Below are 11,536 nucleotides of genomic sequence, written 5' to 3' on the forward strand. Positions count from 1 at the left end.
CGTTGCAACTTCGATCTTCTTGAGGTACGTAGGAAAAAATATAGGCTGAAGGTGCTTTATCAAATAATGCAGGATCAACTTAAGATTGATAAGCTCAAATATCTACATGCTCCAGACAAAAGATACCCGCGAACTAACCACGACTACGTCATAAAGCCGGAGCATACCAACAGTGATACATATCGATACTCATTTTTCCTGGATGCGATAGAAATGTGGAACCAATTGCCAAACGCTATTGTTAGCCTAAAAGATGTCACCGACTTTGAAAATGCTGCTGAGGCATATTTATGGGAGTTTTCGATTTAGTTTTGAAGTGCCAAGTGATATGTGCGACTTGATATTCATTGTACGTATTTTGATAAACGTCAGAAGTGTGCTGAACAGCATTCAAGTGAACATCTTATTAACTGTGAATTGACAAGTGTTAAGCAACTTTACGTACATTGACATTGTCCATATTTGATTTATGTAATTGTATTGTCCTCTCTGTTATGACCCTCTATGAGGGTTGACAGTATTAATAAATAAATAAATAGACAACGAGGAATGTGGGTAAGAACACTTTATTTTCAGCACACGTTTTTTTTAATGAACTGCTGTTATACTGCTAAAATCTGCACATTTAATAAAAGTACACTGCTCTGCTTCATCACTCCATGCTAAGTGCAAGTATCCTGTACCAGGAAGTCAAACCAAGATGTGGGATGTTCAGTCTGTAAAAATAAAAACGAGTTTGAAACATTAACGTGCAAAAACTAAAGCACACTCAAGAAAATAAACACAGCACAGGAACATATCCAATGAATCAGAATTACCTTTGAGAGCAAACATATAGTTTCTATGGCACAGTGAAGAAACCTTATTCCTCCGGCTTTTTTTGAGCGCGAGAAAATATGAAAGTGCATGCGTTCTCCCCATATTGTGTATCTGTCACCTTTTCACACGCAACAAAGATGTTGTCTCAGTGTGCCCAACTGTCTTTGCATATCCATTTCTCTGCTCTCATACCATGATACCTACAGTTAAAGGCTGTAGCAATGCTTAGCTTGAATGAACCAACACAAGCTACATGCACTGTGCTGTTGAACATGGCATTGTAAGTTAGATAAATGCACAACACATTCATGTGCTAATCGTGATTGTAGGCGAGATAAATAAAAAGAAGGTATGTAAATAAGAATGTTCCCTAATAAGCTATGCAGAAGTGCTCTCCCGTTTGGACAGAAGCTGAGCACAACTTCAGTGAACAAGAAGCCAACTTATACAGCATTTAAAATCTAGGTTCTAAATGTGCTACAGATTTTTCTGAAATCATGGTCGAAAATGTAGGTGTTAAAGGTGACAAACATTTAAACAGGTCTCTGTTCGGACTGGTAATGCTATGTGTCGCCTAGTTTGATAAAATATGCCGTATCACTGGTCTCCCAAGCTAAGGCTGCTGTCCAGTTGCCAGTGCAAATCACTCAATTATGTCTAGGGCACGTTTGAGCAAAAGGCAGCCAAGATTACTGTGCCACTGAGGTCTATTTCCTGACATCTGATTTCTTCTCAGAAAGTGAACTCTCTAAAAAAAACCTTCACAACAAAATAACGCAAACCTTTCTTGAGAAAAGCCACCACACTGGTCCTTGAACACTAATTACACAGTGGCTCTTTGTGATGTAATGTTATGTACGTCAGCACCTAACGAAGTACAGGAAAATTTAATAATGGCAGCGTGACAGGTACACAAAAAAGTAAAGGGATAAAACATCACATAGGCTGCCATCAGTGTTCATATCTCCATTTCAATGTGGATGTTTTTAGCAGTGAATACATGTTCTCATTAAACTGAGTCATATTATTACAAAAGCGAAGGGCAAGGGTCTTTACATTCTAAACTGACAAATGTGCTTTATTACGATTCACCACAATACAGGAGGTGTTTTGCAGTGAACCATCACATAAGGTTTTGGCTAACTACGGCGGGCGTGTCCTGCAGCGGGGCCTCTTGTGTATTGCGGTAAAGCGTATTATTGTGACAAGAGCTAACCTGGCATGTATGGCTTTAGCCAACAAAAGTTCTCAAGACATCATGCATCCTGCCACGAAAATCTGCTTTGATGAGAGTGGAACATTAGGTTAGTCGCTGACAGAAACCATACATTCCAGATTCACGTAAATCTTTCCCAATAACGGCATGCTTCACCGCAACACACAAATATGTTGCGGTGATAACGGTGGTCGGACAGGCTGGTGCAAATGTTTCGACAGGGGAGCGTGCCTTCATCAGGGCAACTGCTTTCCTTGGCAGTTTTCATATACGTGAGTCCCCCAAACTCCCAACAGGGGAGATTTACCTGGACCTTTGCCAAGAGACGTACTGACAAGCGTTTGGTAGTGGCTGGTAGAGATGCAGGAGTCTAAAAAGCGTTGCGAAATTCGGTTCCGTAAGGTTAGCTTCACCGCAATACAAATATGTTAAGCGGTAAGACATACAAAATATGTTGCGGTGAATCATAGCAAGGGTACCTGGCCTTTGATGCAAAGCAGCTTCCCAAGAGGCACGGTAATCCCGTGGCTAGTTATGCAGTTCCCCGCATGCGAGTGAGTTCCCTGCGTTCGGCGGTTTCCCAGTGACATACAAAATTACATTGATTGACTGTGTTGTAAATGGGCGACGGCACTATATGCTGATGCAAGAGCGTCGTTTCGCTTTCCAAAACTGCGCTCGGCTAAAGAGAACAACCTTGACTCGCATATGACCAAAGCAGTTGAACAGGAAACTACGAAATTACGTAGCTATTATGGAAGAAATCAACAGCTCAGAAAAAAATGGCCGTGTAAACATTAACTGGCTTACGAGGTCGACAAACCAACGGTTCAAAGCATCACAGCCACGTCCGAAATAGCGCTGAAGGCCGGCCAGTACACTTAGGCGCCTCGGCGCGCGTAATGTAACAGGAGACGGCAGGTGCACGCGTACATCATTAAGGAACACATATTATTTATGTCGGTGAAAGCGGTCACTCTTCAGTTCTGACATGCTTCAACGCGTAACACTAGTCTACTGCGGCGAAGCTGACTTCAGGACGCCGATTTCTTCAACTCATCTAGCGAGGCAGGTCCGTTTATCACGCTTGGCAACGTTTGACATTTTCTGCCTTAATTTCGTTTGTTCTTTTTAATTTTCTTATCACAGTGACCCTGTATCACGCAGTAGCAGAGCTAGTGCCGCGTCTTAACTGCGTTAGGAAAGGCAAGCGTGTATGCAGCAGGCACGGCGGCATTGGCTCTTGTTAGGAAACTTCAAGAGACGCTCTTCCGCGCAGCGATGTCGTTTGTATTATTAAAAGAATGCAGGTGATGATTAAATGAGCCGCTGCAAAGCTGTAAAAAAGCAGTAGTAATGCTGTTCTAAGATCCTCTCGCTCGAGCGAGATGGTCTTAGAAAAAAAGCGCGATGTAACGCGATCTGACGGAACAGCTCGTCATGCCAGTGTTTTCTTACGTCCTCGTTCTTTCGCGCATCCTCACCTGAACCAGACTACTGAATGGTTCGGTGCACGCACTGACGATCCTGACGGAGGCAATACCACTCACATGAGCAGCTCCATATAAGATGCCACGGCCCATTCCACATGCCGGCTGCAATTTGACGCGGCCAGGAGGCAAAATATGCGCACAAGGTACCTAATGGTAACGCATCAAACTGCTCACAGCCCCAATCCTTTATTACACGCATATAGCGTGGAAAGATGAATTACTCACGCTCTAAGTGGGCATGGAATACGGACCGTTTCGCAGCGCAGCCGGCTCCGTAAGACGACCGCCATGGAAATGAGCGGATGTGACATCATGGGTTATAGCGGACGTGACGTCATGGGTGAACGTAGACATTTCGGGCACCTTTCGTCTGCTGTGCCCCGGGCACAGCAGACACGGCCAAAGAAGGACGCCACGAAGTTTCAGTTCTGGTTTTGCGTCAAGCGATGTTTTTGATAGTTACATGTCACCTCACCCTATTAAAGTCATTACGACGCCAAAAAAATGGCGAGAGGGGGAGGGGGGGGCAGAGAAGATTTAACAAACCTGGTCAATTGTTGTGCGCTTGCAGCTGTCTCTTGAATGGCTAAGCTTCTTTTTTTTTTCTATTTTCGCAAATAAAACGCATCTCGTCTGCTCCGCCGTCAGCAAGAAAATAATATATGATTACTTAATATTGCGCTCGGGTTCCATCCCATTTTTTTATCACCGCCGACTAGCCCAAAATTAGACCTGTCAAGAAAACAAGTGCGCTCATCTTTCTCAAGGCCAGGAGAAAAAGGGGGAGGGGGTAGAGGGAGCACCCTGTGTTGACGCAAATCAAAATTCTGTATCACTCAGGGAATTTTGCAAAGGCACTCGGGGAAAACTTGGAAAACTCAGGGAATTTGGAAATGTCAACTATAGACACCATGAAATGTCTAAACAAAGGCAGCAAGCGTTGGGAATGCTAGGGGAGCTGCCATGCCCTTCATAATTGCAACAATCAATCGAATGTTGAAGTGTCTTTTCAATGTCCCGCCAATTTCCACTGTTTTCATTCGAAATCTGCAAATGCATCTCCAGTCATTTGCCAGACAATGCCCATTTTCGCCAAAAGACAAAGCCGATTAATGCTAGTTCTTTGTAGGTCGCCGAAGCAAAATAGCATTTGATTCAATCAGTATTGAAGCAAGCCTCCAATCACTCTTATCACGAAATAGTTCAGTTGTTCACCTTGAGCAAAGTAGTTATTAGCTGGTATAATGTCAAGATTTGTTTATCATCTACCGCTGATGACTTGCTGATCCTGGTGATAATGTGGCTAAAATGCTGTTGCGACCGCTCACAAAGCTTGAAAAGGAAAATAATTAGTGCATTGTTTCAGACATCATTTCCTCAGAGTCTGAGTCTTTATTCCAGAAATGCATACATAGGTACATGGCTGACAAGAGGGAAAAAAGCCGCTAATTCACAGCTTCGCAGTGCTCCCTTCCCCCATATTACATCGGTGCAGCAGTACGCACAAAAACAGACAGCACCGGGCAAATCTATTTGCAAGGAAGAGTCAAAAACAAAGAACATGCGGTGCAGCATAAAATGAATCATATAAGAAATACAATAACCTCATTGTAGACATTTAATACAAATAAGAGAGAAATAGTGGCAAGGCAATGCACAAAATAAAAAATTAAAGAAAGATGTCTAGAAGAGAATTATAAGAAATATTTCACGGACTTAGGTGTAAGGTAAGTCAAATCTGCTTAGTAAAGAAGGCAAATTGTATTTTCGAGTTTGAAAATTGTAGTCTATATGTGGGTGAGACACAGACCAGTATTCATGGTGTCGTGTAGGGTAGTAGGGAATGTGGATGTGGAGGTTAGAAACTTTGGACAAAAATAATGTGTCGTGTTCCATATGCAATTTGTGTAGCTATAAAAGATGGTAATTGTACATTTTGGATAAGCGCATGATGCGATAGCTGGTAAACAGTAGTTCAGAATGTGTTCTGTAAGGCACGGCAGCAATAGCTCTAAGCGCATTCGTCTGTATAACTGAGAGCTCCATGATTTTTTGTCTTTGTACTGCCCCATATCAAAATGCAGTATTTGAATTGCAATTCAAATAATGCGTGGCACAGCTCATGCTTTGCTTTTACAAGTAATAAATACTGAAATTTTCTCATAATTCCAACTACATGGGCAAGCTTACCTTGTGGATGCTCAGTCTGAGCATCCCAAAACATAAATTTGTTGAAATGTACTCCCAGCATTTTGACTGTGTTTGCAATGTCTATTGCGTTTCCTCCTAAGAGTAACGCTGACAGAAAGAGCTTTATTTTTAGTTCTGAAAAATGTGTCTTTAGTTTTGTTGGAGTTTATAAGGAGATAATTTTTATAAGCCAGGAGTGTAACTTATCGAAGAGATATGTTCCCCTCCCCCAGTTGTAAGCAACTACTCTTCTCAATTGCATATCCTGTCCATTTTTTATTTCACTTTTTCTGTATTGTGTTTGGCAGGCCATTATAGTTTAAAACACTCAAATTGATTAGTGACATCAGCATTGCTGCTGAAAAATGACATCACCTCTGGGCTGCTTATGATAAACAAAAGCATCTGGGGAACAGAAATTACAAATACAACACTCTCTCGTCTCTTGCTTCCAGAATAAAGCGAGGCTGACTGTCAAATGCATCGTCTCTTTCTATTTGCTCACTCTGGCACTAAATATTGCACACACATGTCCAACGTTGTGCTTCCATGAGCAGAGATGTCTTGAAGACTAGGAAGCTCGAAGGTTGTGTTCATTACTAAAGCTCTGGAAAATTGCTATTCCATTTCGAAAGGTATAAATGGTGGTCATTTAATGTATGCTAATGTATGAAGGAAAATTTTCACTAATTTGCGAAGTCTGTGTGATTGACGACTGAATATAATTTATGTGTTGTTTCATACAATAGGTGCAACAAATCTTGGAAATTAAGGGAGAGGTGTTAAACCACAGGCTCTCAATTATTTAACTCCTACCAAAATATACAAAGCAAGATGTTCATGCAGCAGTGCTAATCAATGTTGCATTTCAATACCTGAAAGTGCAGAATACGCTAAGTTCCACAATAAAGTCACAAAGAAAACAGCAAGTTGAATTGTTAGTAAGGCATAAAAGATAAATATAAAGGAGCATTGCATTTTTAAGTTATTTTATATTCACTCTACAATATGTGTGTTAAAAAATATGAGGGAGTGGCAAGAGAAAGAAGAGGGGAGGGGCAGGTTGAGCAGCCACCCCGGGTGCCGAGAAGCCAAGTGATGCCACTGGGTGTGCATATAGTTACAATTTCTCTTTAGATACTTTCTGGTCAGAATTTGTCTTGCTGTGCAAAGAAGGCTATGCCTTCTAATACAGGTTGCATTCTGTGTTCCGAGAGGCTAGGCAATTTTCATGTTTGACTATTTTCAACAGGCACTGTTTATGGCTGCCAATGTCTTGTGGACTTGTATATGTTGACCAAATTGGTCATTGTGTTAATGCACAGTTAAGAAACTACTTATCATCCTTCAATGCTTTTGGGACAACTGCCAGCACACAAGAGGAAATGTGGATGCATCTAAACAGAGAGATACTGATTTTGTTTAGTCACCACAACCAGAACACAATGGAAATAATGGAGGCCTTATATTAAAAGCGAAAAGGACAACTACACTAACAAGCCACCAGCTGCATTTAGTGGAAAATAATTGTGGTTTATACAAGAGCACACTTTTCATTAGCTTGGATTCCTCTCGAGATATTTTTATGTTTAGTAGTATTTTTCCTTCAATTCTGTGACTCTTTACAAGGCATCTTCCACACATAAAAAAACAAAAGAAAAAAAAACATGGGCTACTTTGAGAAGCATGATGGACCCCACAAACACCAAAATGTTAGTGAACACCACCCTCCAACATATAAACAGTAAGTTCGAGGGAACAGACGTGGGACTTGTAGAACACCTCAAGAAGACTTATCTTAACGCAGAACAGACATCACATATGGATGCCGCGTCAAGGACATACAAGGGCATCAAAAACAACAAACTCGAAAGCCCCATAATGGTGGCAGAGGTTTATGCAGTGGCACAGTCATTCAGAAAGAACGCCACCCCAGGTAAACGCTATAATTCGCAACTTAAAATGCGACACATTAGCTCAACTAACAGACTTTCTTAATAACAACGTATGGAACCCTGGTACAGTGCCACAGGAATGGGAGGAAGCTAACATTAATCTCATACTGAAACCAGGAAAGCCCAAAAACATCCAAAATATATTACCTGTATTACTCACTTCGTGCATAGGAAAACTTTTCGAGAAGGTAGTCCAAATGCACGCATATTGAAGATTGGGGGTTCTTTCCACACTCCATGTTCGGTTTTCAACCACACATTTCAGCACAAAACGTCTTCCTACTCTGAAAAGAGAAGGCACTCAACCCACCAAACGAAGGCAAGAATAGTATAATCCTAGCACTGGGCATTAAAAAGCTTTCGATATCATCTCCCATCTCACTATTGTCAAGGAACTTGAGAAAACTGGTTGCAGAGAACAGACATACAGTTACATCAGATCTTTCTTATCGAACAAAATGGCAATAATATGTATAGGGTCAACGAGATCCACACACATCACACTAACCAACCAAGGAACTCCACAAGGCACCATCCCATCCCTACTCCTCTTCAACATAGGAATGCAAAAATTGGCACCAGCTCTCAGGGAAGACCAAGACCTGGGGCTCACCATATACGCAGACGACATCATGCTATGGGCAACCAGAAGATCGTGCAGAGAAAAACAGGATACACTGCAGAAGGCGATTTAGAAAGTGGAACACAATTTTCGAGAGGAAGGCATGGAATGTGCACTGGAAAAATTGGAATTGAAACAAGTGAAAGCTAAATACTCGAGAACTGAGCACCCGGACACAAGCTTATTATTGTACATACAGCCAATTCGTGAGATAGAAAAACTTGGAATACTAGGCACAAGGATACAAGACAACGGGAGGGTGTCACCACACGCTACAAACATTAAATCAAACCACAACGAATGTGGCGCGTAGTCACAGGGTCACAAAACAGGTGACGCTGATTTAGTTGCCAACATCTTTGCCTTGAGAAAATACAAAGCGTGAATAGCACTCCACAGCTGCACATCTGCCAGTGAAGCAACCTTTGTCCTGAGGGACTTCCAGGCACAATAACACAGAGATCTCGTGTTTAGTCAACACCATTTACAGTACTGGATCTGTTCATTTCGCATGCTCGTAACAATTGAAGCAGGCCCTACCCATACCATTTCAAAGAGACAGACATTGAAAGAGTTTTTTTATAGGTGATCCGGAAGGGTGCACACATGTTTGGGAGCTTGTACTCACAAGTAATTCATGAAAGTGAGAAATTGCCATGCACTCGACTGTAATGCCTAGCGAAAAAGGAAACTTGTGGAGCTTTCTCTAAAGAAGAATGCTTCATAGTTGAAGAAAAATACATTCTGGCCCTGGGTTTGAACTTGAAACCAATGCTTTTATGGGGCAGTCGCTCTAACATCTGAGCTAACCAGGGGGCAAGCAAATTACAGAGCAAGACTGAATTAAATGACAACTTGAAGTACGGGCACATACAATACGGCAAATCAGTTCTGCAGAAGGCCGCAAGGCAACAGAAGGTTCATGTAAGGGAACATTGTTAACCACCCCAATGGAATAGAAACAAAGCAGGCGCTTATGAAGCTGCAGGACAGCCTTCGCCCTGCAGTGGACATAAGATAGGCTGATGATAATGATGATGTTGACAACAGCATTGTCTATACATCAGGTATCTTACCTTGTTCAAAGAGGCCCTGAAACACTTTTCTAACTAATCATAGAATGACACCATTATTAAATTGTGTCACCTCATGAATCTCCTGCCGCAAAAGTTATTCAAATCCTTCAAGCACAAGTGAAGTTAGAGATGGTTATCGGATCGATGAGCGGCTTGCTCTATCCTTTCACTTCATGCTAGCATGCTAGAAGCTACATAGGGGAGACAGCAAGGTGGTGCAAGAGAGAGCAGTGCCATGGCAGTGCCCCACCCGGAAGTTGAACGTCGTGGTGGTGAGATATCTGAGCAATGTTCTATATGAACATTGCTCAGATACCATATTCAGAACAAGCTGGCCTGGCACACTTAATATGTCCTCTGAAGCCCTTTATACATTGCTTATCTTTACTAACAATCATTTTCAAAAAATGTCAGCAGTCACATTCCATAGTTTTTGTCATTAAGACATAAGCAGTGACACTGAAAACTTGCTCTATGTGTGCTCTGGGGAGTAAGGCGGTGTACTAACATATGGACATCTTGCACACAAGATTGTCATTACTCAGCATCTGGGTCCTCTGTGGAGCGCAGTGCTTTACTGTTGCATCTTTTTTTTGTTTCCCTCAGGTCTAACAAAAAAAAAAAGCTAAAAAAAGGGGGGTTAGCCCACACCACCTTTCGGTATAACGGGCATAAAGCCAAATCTAAAATGAATAGGGGCTACAATAGTGGTCCAGATCTATTTTAGGAGAAAGCCAATAAAGAAGAAAAAAAAAAATGGAGGCTAAGCCTGGGGTGTCGGAGTATGCAAGGACAGATATACAGTAAGTGTGATGAAATTGAAAAACCAGGACGTGGTATGTGATGTCACGAACCTTGTAAGGTTGCTAGGACATGAATACGCTCCCAGTTGGGCCAATGAAAACTTGTAAAAATTGTCGATAGGTGACATCATGACATTAACGTCCCAAGTGGCTGTCGCTATTGAGACATACCAGCACCAGTTTAATTCAGTGGCCAACATCTGGTGGAGCGTTAACATGAAAAAACAAATATTTTGCCCTAGGGTCTGCCTGTCTGAACTGGCTGCTGGGTGGCACGATCTCGGATGTTCTACTGCAGTACCCCCACGTACAAGTCCCCAAAACTCTATCAACTGCTACAGCTTGTGCCATCAATAAAGTAATAAATTGGATGTAAAAGGTTGCTGAAAAAAAGAAATTTAATTACAGTGAGTGTTACAGAGCAAAAGATGTAATCGTTAAATTACATTACCAAAATGTTTATTAGATTACAAGAATTAATTCGTACATGGAATTTGCTGTGTACCAGTCTGCTTATATGTGAATGAGAATGTGGAGTGAGTGAGTGAGTGAGTGAGTGAGTGAGTGAGTGAGTGAGTGAGTGAGTGAGTGAGTTAGTGAGAAAACCTTATTTCGAATCGGAACGATTCACATCCAGCGAGTTAGTGGGCTGGGGCACCCGTCTAGGTTACGGCCAAGAGTTCTTGCCTCTTTGCGGCTTCCTTGACCCTCTGGACTGCCCAGAGTTGGTCTTCCAGGTTTGACAATGTGTCATACAAATTAGAATATTTATGTTAGGCTATAAAAGATGCCTTATACTATCTGCTGCTGGGCCCCCTAGTCATCTCTTGCGATTCACAGTACAGTTGTATGAGAGAACTACAGGTACCGACTGACATAACCTTCAATTTTGAACTTGGCCATGAAATTTAGGCTTTGCTGTCGAAAAGCCCAAAACAAAAGACCACTGTTGTGCTGCATGCCCAACTGCCTTATACAATAGCCAGTGATACAAAGGAACTATAGCGTAGTTACGATCTGTGAAGCAAGGCAAGCTTGCACTCAGTGGAGCATTCAGCTGTCCCGAACAGTGCTATTCAGCCAGCGAAGCATGTAACAATGCAAGGCAATCCAGAGCTAAAACATAAGCACAATGTATACCGCATTGATTTAAAATAGGATTCATCCTTATGGCTCTAGTTGTAGAAGCTTTCTTAATATTGCATTTTACAAGGTTAGAAAGAAATTACACGTAGTAGAATGTTTACAGATTCATCTCTAGGTAACTAATTTACACACTTGGGAACTACTCTTTTTTGCTATTTTGCATCTCTGCTGGTACATCTACTGACAATTTTGGGCCATCCTAGTAAAATACACATT

At 41.8% G+C, this 11,536-nt stretch overlaps 1 long non-coding RNA gene across 1 annotated transcript; it reads right to left on the minus strand.

Annotated features, from left to right (window-relative positions):
* Positions 1-550: 550 nt before the first annotated feature.
* LOC126547682 (uncharacterized) lies at positions 551-3,915 on the minus strand. The gene is made up of 2 exons (XR_007602751.2): positions 3,754-3,915; positions 551-716 (listed from the first exon to the last, which is right to left on the minus strand). It is a non-coding gene; the product is annotated as an uncharacterized lncRNA (long non-coding RNA).
* Positions 3,916-11,536: the final 7,621 nt, after the last annotated feature.

The sequence above is a fragment of the Dermacentor andersoni genome, chromosome 1 (assembly GCF_023375885.2).
Source record: "Dermacentor andersoni chromosome 1, qqDerAnde1_hic_scaffold, whole genome shotgun sequence".
Taxonomy (NCBI): Eukaryota; Metazoa; Arthropoda; class Arachnida; order Ixodida; family Ixodidae; genus Dermacentor; species Dermacentor andersoni.